General features: G+C 41.1%; 1 protein-coding gene across 1 annotated transcript in view; it reads left to right on the top strand.

Annotated features, from left to right (window-relative positions):
* The window catches only part of FTSH12 (FTSH protease 12), a 138,370-nt gene that overhangs the window by 98,956 nt on the left and 27,375 nt on the right, over nt 1-12,039 (top strand). The window lies entirely within an intron of this gene.

Raw genomic sequence — 12,039 nt, 5'->3', positions numbered from 1 at the left:
TTGGCCCCCCTAGGATTTGGGGGTTCCACTGGGGAAGTGTTGTTAGCTGCAATTTAAGGTGTACAGTTTTCTATTCAGCTGGGTGTGGTACAGTTAATTGAAGGAGATTCCAAGGTGGTTGTGAGTTGGCTACAGAATCCGGAGACTGCAATATGGTGTTATAAGAATGAAACCAAGAGGTTCAAGTGGTTAACAAGGGTCTGATTGTAAGAGTACAATGGGTTGGGAGATCAGCAAATGCTATGGCTGACTATCTTACCAGGGATCATTTGTTTTGGGCATAGTTGTAGTTTGTTGTTGCCTTGGAAAGTACACAGCTCGTGCCTCTCCAAGAATAGTTGTATAATTTCTCTCTAAATTAATATAATGAATTACTTTACTTATAAAAAAGTGTAGGGAGGGTGTTGAAAAATTGGAAAAAGGTATTGATTTGGAGATAGAAAAAGTAGTTTTCTCCATGGATAGAAACATGGCCCCTGGCTCGGATGGCTTTTCAATGGCTTTTTACCATGATTGTTAGGAAATTCTTAAATTAGACTTGTTGGAGGTGTCTAAGAAGCCTTGGCTCTTATTAGTTGCTCATTCAAGGCTTCCTCCCCCCTTTGTTCAAAAAATGGATATGGCACCAAGCAAAATGGATGGTGAAACAAGATCTATCATTCAATGTAGCAAATCCCATACAGTTGGCTTTGAAGAGAGCCATCACTTCCCATAAAGATAACCCCATATACCCTAATGTTGATCCCAACCCATTCAAAGATATTGCCTTTCATGCGTGCCTCTTCTTGGGCTTTCACCTTATTGGCCAAGGATAATAATGGGGCTTGTTGCTAACTTACCCCATCCTCCTTGGCTGTGATCACTTGTGTCAGCTCCACCTCTAAGCATTGTTGCAGAATTGTAGTGAAAGGGGATACAGATAGAACTTTACCATCTTCCACGTAATGCTATCCAACCACCACCAGTGCCTTTTTGTTCCCTAATGGTTGTGCCATTGACAGCATTGATGAAGCTCATTCCAAGTGTTGTAACAAAGGACCACACTTGCCATTAGAATTTGAGCATTGTGTGGCCCTGCCAAAATTCGCTCTTGTCAACAGACGTACACGGGTTCACTGGTGGTACCCCTAGTGTCTTCACCCCCTTAGTGACTCCATGACTAGAAAAATGACTTCCTTTGATTGTAAACAAGGCCATTTTGCTACTAGAACATTCAGGCATTGCACTGAAAGCTTCAGACATTACATGATTTGTCTCAGGAGTCTTTTGATGTTGGGAAGGGTCTTTAGGTCTTCTGTCCATCTGCCTCCATGTGTATTACACCTTTTTTTTTATCAGTAACAGAAAATTTTATTAAGACTATGAAACTTTAATTACAAGAGAGGGGGAGGTAAACTTCCTTAACTCCCCCACCAACACAAAACAAAGGATACAATATTAGAAATGAGCCCAAAAAAAGGAACCCCTATTCACCCCTTGTTTGGTTAACCCATCAGCGAGTGAGTTAGCAGTTCTCTTTACCCATCTGTATTTCACCTTGTGTTGATAGTTCAGTTGAACCAGGTTCAGAAATATAGAAAAGAGAAAGAGAGAAGAAGAGAGGGAGAAGAAGATAGTTCAGCTGTATTTCACCTTGTGTTGATAGTTCAGTTGTATTTCACCTTATTTTGTCAATGCAAAACACAATGTCTAATATGCCCTTACTTAAGTATGGGACATGTAACTTAACACAGTACCAAATAGACAAAACACATCTTAACTCATGATGAAAACACAGAAATACCCTTCCTTAGCCGACTCTAACAAACCTCAATGTCCCTAGTCAGCTTGTTACATATATGTCATATAGTCCTAGCTTGTTACATATATAATTTACTCTTCCCGAACTCAACCCTTTTGTAAACAAGTCTGCCCATTGATCACCTGTTCTCACATGCTCTGTACTTATGACACCATTAAGGACTTTTTCCCTTACAAAATGGCAATCCACCTTTATGTGTTTAGTCCTCTCAATAAAAATTGGATTGGATGAGATGTGAATTGCAGCTTGGTTGTCACATTATAGTTTCATGGGTTTGCTTATTGAGAACCCGACTTCCTGCAAAAGATTTTTCAACCACACTAGTTCATTTGTAATGTGTGCCATGGCCCTGTATTCTGCTTCAGCACTACTCACTACAACAGTTTGCTTCTTGCTCTTCCACGTCATCAAATTTCCTCTAAGAAAGGTGCAATAACCTGTAGTGGATCTCCTGTTAGATACTGAACCTGCCCAATCTGCATTTGTATAGCCAACTTTTTCAAGACTTCCTCCTAGCTTGGACAATAATCCATGGCCTGGAGCCCCCTTCAAATACGGTACAATTCTAAGGATTGCATCCTAGTGAGGAACTCGGGGGCTTTGCATGAATTGACTTACCACACTGACAGCAAAGAAGATATCTGGTCTAGTAATAGTTAAGTAATTCAGTTTTCCCACTAGCCTTCTATACCTTCCAAGATCATCAAATAATTCACCTATATTACCGCCCAACTTCACATTTGGTTCCATGGGAGTTTTAGCTGGCTTAGCACCTAATAGTCCTGTTTCTTCCAATAGGTCAAGAACATATTTCCTCTTACACAAGTTTATACATTGCTTCGATCTAGCAACTTTTATTACCCAAGAAATACTTCAACTTCCCAAGATCCTTTGTCTGAAAGTGATCTTGTAGAAAGACCTTCAGTCTATCAATCCCAAGTCTATCATTGCTAGTTAGGACTTTGTCATCCATGTAAACCACTAGCAAGATCTTCCCGAACTCTTTCACTACTTCACGAAATTTGCCAAACCAAGCACAAGGAGGCTATTTGAGCCCATAAATTGCCTTCTTGAGCTTACACACCTTACGATCCTCCCCCTGAGCAACAAACCCTGGTGGTTACTCCATGTACACCTTCTCTAGAAGATCTCCAAGGAGGAAGGCATTTTTAATGTGAAGTTGAAACATGGGCCAATCATAAATAACTACTAATGAAATCAAAACACGGACTGAGCCAATCTTAGCAACAGGGGAAAAGGTTTTTACATAATCTATACCATATAATTGAGAATATCCTTTGGCAACCAATCGGGCTTTCAGCCGTTCCACTCTCCCATCTGATAAATAGTTAATGTTAGAATGCTAGAGTGTGTTCGGCTGATAGGGTCTCCTATTAGCCCATTCTTATGTTAATCTTATCTTGTAACTGGGCCTTTGCTAATGGGCCTAATCCTGTTTATGTTTTAAGTATTCTGGTTGTCCCATTACTAATCAGGGGTATACCAGTAATTTTATTGTACTTTGTACTTCACTTATATTTAAATAAAGGCCTAGTCGACTGCTAACACAGTTCGACATTCTCTGCATCTAAGAAGTTCATCCTCTTCTTTACTACTTCGAGTTCAGCTTCTTAGTTTATATGGTATCAGAGCATTAGCTCCTTCCTGGTTTCAACCGGTGCACTATCTTCTCTTGCTGCCTTCTTTTATCTTCTCCTTTCTTTCTGGGTTGCTGCAGTGAAGACCTAGGAGTGTAAGGGAACTCAGCAAGTTTGAACCTAGGGTTTCTCTTGGTTGTAGGACTCAAGGGAAGTAAGACCCAGAAGTAGATGTCCTACTAGTTTTTTTTTAGCAAGTAGTAGCTATTTGGCTACTAAGAGAGGTCTGTACAAGACAGACCTAGTTGAGGACTGATTCCAGCAGTCCTAGCACTAGCCGAAAGGGGGAGGGCTTCCTCTACAGTTGCAGCTTTGGTGCTCCAGCCAGATTTGTGCAGAACAGTGGTAAAGGCATAGCCTCCTCTACAGTTGCAGCTTCGGTGCATCAGCAAGACCTTTACAGAACTGTGGCGACTTCAGTTACAGATCATTTCCAGGTCGGTTATCAGCCCTTCTTCTGGTATCAGCACTACTTCAGCTCTGTGAACTGGTTCAGTTACAGACCTTTGTTGGAAAGTAGAAGATTGACTCTCTGATTGATTCTCCATAATTTTAGGTCCATCAGTTTAGGAAACTTAATTTCCTAGAATCATGGGATATTAATTGGAGAATCCCACTGATATAGAAATTAATTTTTTAGGAAAAGTTAGTTTCCTATTTTATCACCCTGTAAATTAGCTCTGTAATTCTATATAAAGTTGTGTATATGCTCCTTCCAAGGCAATACAATCAATTCATTTTTTCTCTCAAATTTTCACATGGTATCAGAGCCAGTTACGACCTAATCCACACATAGTATCTCTTTGGTCATCTCTGCTGCGTTCAAGAACTCTCAAACAGTATTTGGGAGGTTCTTGAGTGTCCTTGATTCTTCTTCGAGATCGGCTACAGATCTGAACTCTACATTTTTGCTTCTTCTGGACTGTTGCGCCATTGGATTCATCCTTTTTTCTTGGATCTCTTTGTAGAGACATCAGATCAGTCTGAAATCTTAGATCTGGTGTTGCCCAGAGCAGATTTACTGAATCCCTTTGGTTTCATTTGGATCAGTTTTGATTTTGAGTGGTTTCGATCCACTCTTCAGTTTGGTGGAGCATTACAGTTACCTTTTTTTTACATTGGCTGAAAGATTCTTTAGGCCTTCATCGCCAATCCTTACTAAGTTTTTCAGACCTTCATTGTCTGTTTTTTTCTCTCTTTCTTGAAGCCCACCCAATATGTCAGAAGCCACCGTATCAAATACTACTGCACAATCGGAAGAAGTTTCCTCACATCAAGCATCTGGCAACCTACAAAACATTCAGGCAGCATATAGGTTGAACGGGAAAAATTATTTGAAGTGGTCTCAGTTTGTTCGAACATATTTAAAGGGAAAAGGAAAGCTTAGCCATCTCTTAGGGACGGGACCGAAGGAAGGAGATCCAAGATTTGATGCATGGGACGAAGCTGACTCCATGATCATGTCATGGTTATGGAATTCAATGAACCCTGAAATCAGTGACACGTGTATGTTTTTATCCACGGCTAAAGAGATCTGGGATGCCATCCGACAAACATATTCAAAAGCACGTGATGCAGCACAAGTGTACGAAATCAAAGTCAAGATTGGAGCAACTAAACAAGGCAGCATGACAGTTACCGAGTATGCAAATTTACTGCAGAACCTATGGCAAGAACTCGATCATTATCGGTGCATTGAGACTAAATGTGCAGCGGATGCAGCAATCCTAAAGAGTTTTATCGAAAAAGATCGCGTTTATGACTTTCTTGCAGGACTCAACGCAGAATTTGATCAAGTTAGGGTCCAGATTCTTGGCAAAGAAGAGGTACCATCTCTAAATGAGACTATTTCTCTGATTCGTGCTGAAGAAAGCCGTAGGGGGTTATGCTTGAACCCCAAGTACTAGAAGGTTCAGCTATGACTACAAGGATGGAACAACCGAAAATACTGGAAGGAATGAAGACAGATTTGTCCTCTGCACGGGACAGCAAGGAGTCTCTTTGGTGTACCTATTGCAAGAAACCAAGGCACACCAAAGAGAAGTGTTGGAAGCTGAATGGTAAACCATCGAATAGGGAATGGGGCTACCGAGGAGGACAACAGAAGAGTCGAAGTCAAGCTAACTTCACCACAAATCAGCCGAGCCAAGAAAAGCCTCCAGACAAGACCGAGTTCAATAAGGAGGAGATCGAAAAGTTAAAGGGGCTTCTGGGATCGTTGGAGAAACCTAGTGGTACAGGCTCTCTTGCAATCTCAGGTAAGTTTTCTATTCCTCACGGACTAAATGTCTCAGATGAACCTATTAGGGATTTATGGGTTATTGACTCAGGAGCCACAGATCACATGACTCACTCCTCACTACATTTTAGCACTTACACCCCCTGCCCAAGCAATCGAAAAATAGCCATTGCAGACGGTTCCCTTACTACCGTAGCTGGCCTTGGGGATATCCATATTAATCCATCACTAACACTAAAAAGTGTCCTTCATGTTCCAAAATTGTCCACTAACCTGATATCCATCCAAAAACTCACCCATGACATGAACTGTAATGTGCTTTTCTATCCTTCTTACTGTATATTTCAGGACCAGGATTCGGGGAAGAGGATTGGACTTGCTAAGGAGAAGAATGGACTCTACTATCTTGAAGAATCATGCAAATCAAATATTGTCCAGGATAAGTCATCTCTGTCATTCCTTTCATCATCCAACAAAGACACCATTTGGCTTCATCACTTTAGACTAGGACATCCATCTTTTGGAATTCTGAAAACTATGTTTCCCTCCTTGTTTAAAGGATTGAGTGTTGAATATTTTCATTGTGATGTGTGTGAATTTGCAAAACACAAGCGTGTGCCCTTTCCAATCAGTAACAAGAGAAGTTCAGTCCCATTCTTTTTGATCCATAGTGATATATGGGGACCCTCCACAGTTCCAAATGTGTCTGGCTCACGATGGTTCGTCTCTTTTATTGATGATTGCACTAGGGTCTCTTGGATCTTTCTTCTTAAATCTAAATCAGATGTAAGTAGTGTACTCCCAAATTTCCATAACATGATCCAAAATCAGTTTGGGGTCAGAATCAAAAGATTTAGATCGGATAATGCACGGGATTATTTCAACCAAACTTTATCCCCATATTTTCAAAAAGAAGGGATTATCCATGAATCCTCCTGCATTAATACTCCACAACAAAACGGAGTAGCAGAAAGGAAGAATGGTCATCTACTAGCTGCAACCCGAGCCTTACTTTTCCACCAGCATGTTCCAAAAACCTATTGGGGGGAAGCTGTGCTTACAGCTGCATACATTATAAATCGATTACCTTCAAGGGTTTTGGGATTTAAAACACCAATGGAAACACTTTTTCAACTTTATCCCAATCTACGTACAACAAATAATCTCACCCCAAGAATCTTTGGATGCACTGCTTTTGTCCATGTTCATACCCATAATAGAGGGAAGTTAGATCCAAGAGCCATCAAGTGTATTTTTGTGGGTTATTCGTCCACCCAAAAGGGTTATAAGTGTTACTACCCACCTACTAAAAAATTCTTTGTCTCTATTGATGTCACTTTTGAAGAAAAAACACCATATTTCACTCAACCTTATCTTCAGGGGGAGTCTTTGTCATTCATTGAAGATAAGGATAGAGAATTGTTCCCGCTTGGTCTACTTACAGTTTCTCAACACCCAAACTCAGCATTTATACCAGTTCAATCCGTATCTGCACCTATCGAACCACATCAAACCAAACCAACTTCTTCACCCATTCATACCAGACTCATGACAGAGAATGATGAACTTTGTGACTCTATGAGATTGCAGGTATATTCAAGAAGAAGAAACCAGGATCCTAATCTTGTGCAGGTTCAAGATTCAACTCCTAATCCTGAGAATGAGGTAAATACAGTTCTAGAAATTTCTTCTGAATTAGCATCTAACCAAGATCTTTCTATTGCCCTTAGGAAAGGTACAAGAGAATGCACTAAACATCCCTTATATCCCTTAGCAAATTTTGTGTCCTTTAAAAAATTCTCACCATCACATAGGAGTTTCCTAGTTAGTCTAAACACCATTCATATTCCTAATTCTTTATCTGAGGCATTATCTGATGAGAAATGGAAAGATGCTATAAGAGAAGAGATGCAGGCTCTAGATAAGAATCAAACATGGGAAATTGTTGACCTACCACCAGGAAAGAAACCCGTGGGCTGCAAGTGGGTTTTCACAGTAAAGTACAAGTCATACGGCTCTCTAGAAAGATACAAGGCAAGACTCGTGGCAAAAGGATATACACAAACCTATGGTGTTGACTATCAGGAGACATTCGCTCCAGTGGCTAAGATGAATACGGTAAGAATTTTGTTGTCACTAGCAGCTAACTTCGACTGGTACTTGGAGCAATTTGATGTAAAGAATGCTTTTCTTCACGGTAATTTAGAGGAGGAGATATACATGGATATTCCTCCGGGCTTCAAAGGAAATCTAAAAGGAAATAAAGTTTGTAGGTTGAAAAAAGCACTATATGGTCTCAAGCAATCACCTAGGGCGTGGTTTGGAAGATTTACTAAAGTTATGCTTGCCATCGGATACAAACAAAGTCAGGGAGATCATACACTCTTTATAAAGCATTCGGATGTAGGGGGAGTCACGGCTCTTCTGGTATATGTCGATGACATAATTGTGGCAGGAAATGATGAAAAGGAGAAGGAAGCCTTGAGAAGATGCCTAGTCAAAGAATTCGAAATAAAAGAACTTGGGAGATTGAAGTATTTTCTAGGGATTGAAGTAGCTCATTCTAGAGAAGGCATCATTATCTCACAACAGAAATATGTAACAGATCTTTTAAGAGAGACAGGAAAGTTAGCATGCAAACCATCCTCCACACCGATTGAGCCAAATCACAAATTGGGAGAAGCAAATGAAGATCCAGCTGTGAATAGGGAAATGTACCAAAGATTAGTAGGAAAACTTATATATCTTGCCCACACAAGGCCAGACATAGCATATGCCGTGAGCGTGGCTAGCCAGTTTATGCACAACCCGAAAGAGGTTCACCTACAGGCGGTCTATAGGATACTACTTTACCTAAAGGCTAATCCTGGCAAAGGAATCTTGTTTAAAAGAAATACTAGATTAACCCTAGAGGCATACACCGATGCAGATTATGCAGGCTCTCCCATGGATAGGCGGTCCACTATAGGTTACTGTACATTCCTTGGAGGAAATCTTGTGACATGGAGGAGTAAGAAGCAGAATGTGGTAGCTAGATCAAGTGCGGAGGCAGAATTCAAGGCAATGGCTTAGGGAGTATGTGAATTACTATGGCTCAAGATAATTTTGGAAGACCTAAAGATCAGATGGGAAGGTCCAATGAGATTATTCTGTGACAACAAGTCAGCTATTAACATTGCTCACAATCCCGTCCAACATGACAGGACAAAGCACATTGAGATAGATAGGCATTTCATAAAGGAAAAGCTGGATAGCGGATTAATTTGCACTCCATACGTCTCAACGAATGGTCAACTGGCAGATGTGCTGACAAGAGGGCTTTGCAGTGTCGCATTCCAAGGACTTATCTCCAAGCTGGGAATGAAAGATGCATATTCACCAGCTTGAGGGGGAGTGTTGGAAAGTAGAAGATTGACTCTGATTGATTCTCCATAATTTTAGGTCCATCATTTTAGGAAACTTAATTTCCTAGAATCATGGGATATCCTAGAATCATGGGATATTAATTGGAGAATCCCACTGATATAGAAATTAGTTTTTTAGGAAAAGTTAGTTTCCTATTTTATCACCCTGTAAATTAGCTCTGTAATTCTATATAAAGTTGTGTATATGCTCCTTCCAAGACAATACAATCAATTCATTTTTTCTCTCAAATTTTCACAACCTTCATTTGCTACTGTACCCAAACTAGTTTAGTCTAAGTGAAGCCTATCCAGTGTGTTATCAGCACTGTGAACTCTGAAGTGAAACTTATCCGGTGTGCTACCAGCACTGTGAACTCTGTGACCACTTCGGCCAGCCCTAACCAGAACCACCTACCGCACTGTGAACAAACTCTTTGACCGAAGTTAGGATGTCATCACTATCTGGTGAAGTTTCTTCTAGAGATAACAGATCTGTTACAAGGTCCTCAAACCTGGAGAACCCTAATCTGCATAGCTTGCAGATTACAAGTGTGCTATTGAATGAGTATAACTTTAGAGAGTGGTCAGTCTCAGCAAGACTGTTCATTACCTCTCGTGACCTCACAGGCTATTTGGATGGGGACAAAAAGGAACCAGAAATCAGCAGCCCTGAATACACTGTGTGGCGCAAGGAAAATGCCACAGTCATGTCTTGGTTGCTGGCCTCCATGGCTCCTCGGGTGGCCAGAACTGTTCATCACTTTCCTACAGCCGCAAAAATCTGGGAGAAAGTATCTAAGACATATGGCCAAAAGAAGAACAATGCCAGAATCTACAGGCTGAACCAAGACATTGCAGCCCTAAGGCAAGGAGACATGTCTGTGGCAACATACTTTGCAACACTGGAAGGCCTCTGGGAAGAGCTTAACCATCACTTGATTTTGGATTGGGAAAATGCAAGGGATAAGGAGAGGCATGACAAGCAGATTGAGGAGGGCAAAGCCTTCAAGTTCCTGGCAGGCTTAGACCCTATATATGAAGGTGTAAAGGTTACAGATTCTAGGGAGAGACGAATTACCTGAAATTCATCATGTTTACTACCTGGTGAGGAATGAAGAAGTAAGGAGAAAGGAGATGCAAGTTGATTCCCAGACACAAGCAACAGAACTATCTGGAGAACATTCAGCCTTAGTCTCCACTAAGGGAAACAGATTTTCAGACAAGAAGATCCTCAAGTGTACCATTCTGGTGGTGAAAAACACACAAAGGAGAAATGTTGGGTATTGTACCCTCATCTAAAGCCAGCTGCTCTGAGAAAGGACAAAAGGCAACATAAGGGCCATACGGCAAGTGGGAATCTTGCCACCAACAACAGTAGTGACATCTCACAGAGTACTCAGCCAGTGTCTTCCTCCACCACAAAGCAGGTTGTTGATTCTGCTGGACCAAGTACCTTGGGATTTACAGCTAGTGAGGTAGAGGTTCTCAGCCGGGCATTAGCTTGTCTGAAGAACAATCCTTTAGCTTCCACCTCTCTTGTCAAATCAGGTACATCCTCTGCATTTAGTGCAACTAGTTCCATTAGATCTAGCTCTTGGGTGATTGACTCAGGGGCCACTGACCATATGACACACATGTCCTCATTATTCTCCTCATATCATTTGTTATCTGGCCAGGATAAGATGAGAGTAGCTGATGGGTCACTCTCCACCATCTCGGGAAAGGGGCCACTGACCATATGACACACATGTCCTCAATATTCTCCTCATATCATTTGTTGTCTGGCCAGGATAAGATGAGAGTAGCTGATGGGTCACTCTCCACCATCTCGGGAAAGGGAGTGGTTGACCTAAGCAAGGATCTCTCTCTTAAATCAGTCTTACATGTTCCTAGTCTTACATCAAATCTGTTGTCTGTTTCAAAGCTTACAAGAAATTTGAACTGCAGTATAACTTTTTTTCCCTCTCACTGTCTTCCAGGACAGATTGATGAGGAGAACGATTGGGAGTGGTCGTGAGTACGAGGGCCTCTACTATTTTGATGCGGATGTCAGCTCAGCACTGCAAGCTTCTGCTACTACTAGTCCAGAAAGTGTGGAGTCAAGAGCTAGGCTGCACATATGGCATGCTAGGCTAGGTCACTTGTCCTTTTCTTCTTTAGCTATGTTGTTTCCCGATTTATGTAAGGGAATTCCGAGTCAAAGTTTAGTTTGTGATGTGTGTCAAATGTCAAAACAATGCAGATCAATGTATCCAATTTCTAGTAATGAAATACAAGCCTCTTTTGATTTGGTCCATTCTGATGTTTGGGGTCCTTGACCCATTGTTTCCATTGATGGCTTTCGTTATTTTATTAGTTTTATTGACCATTATTCTCGGTGCACTTGGATTTATCTGTTAAAAGGACGTGAAGAAGTTCCACGGATAACTATGATATTTTGCAAGATGATTGAAACACAATTTGGGAAGAAGATTAAACAATTCCGTTCAGACAATGCAGCTGAATACTTTGAAAGATCCCTAAACTCATTCATGGAAGACAAAGGCATGTTACATCAGTCATCATGTGCTTACACCCCTCAGCAAAATGGAGTTGCTGAGCGCAAGAACAGGCACCTAATGGAGACAGCTCGAGCTTTACTTTTCCAATACAATGTGCCCAAGCAATATTGGTCTCAAGCTGTCCTCACTGCATCATACCTGATAAATCGGATGCCATCTAAGGTACTGGGTATGAAGACCCCCTTCTCTGTGTTGTGTCCCACTCTTCCAGAATTTCCTCTTCCCCCGCAGGTTTTTGGATGTACATGCTTCATACATGTGAAGGATCCAAAGAAAACCAAGCTGGATCCTAAGGCTACAAAGGGAATATTTTTTGGGTACTCTCCTACACAAAAGGGGTATAAGTGTTATGATCCTGTCTCCAAGAAAAAATGTC

This window comes from Nelumbo nucifera, chromosome 7 (assembly GCF_055504915.1).
Source record: "Nelumbo nucifera cultivar China Antique chromosome 7, China Antique-T2T, whole genome shotgun sequence".
Lineage (NCBI taxonomy): Eukaryota > Viridiplantae > Streptophyta > Magnoliopsida > Proteales > Nelumbonaceae > Nelumbo > Nelumbo nucifera.
This window is presented reverse-complemented; position numbering and strand designations above follow the sequence as displayed.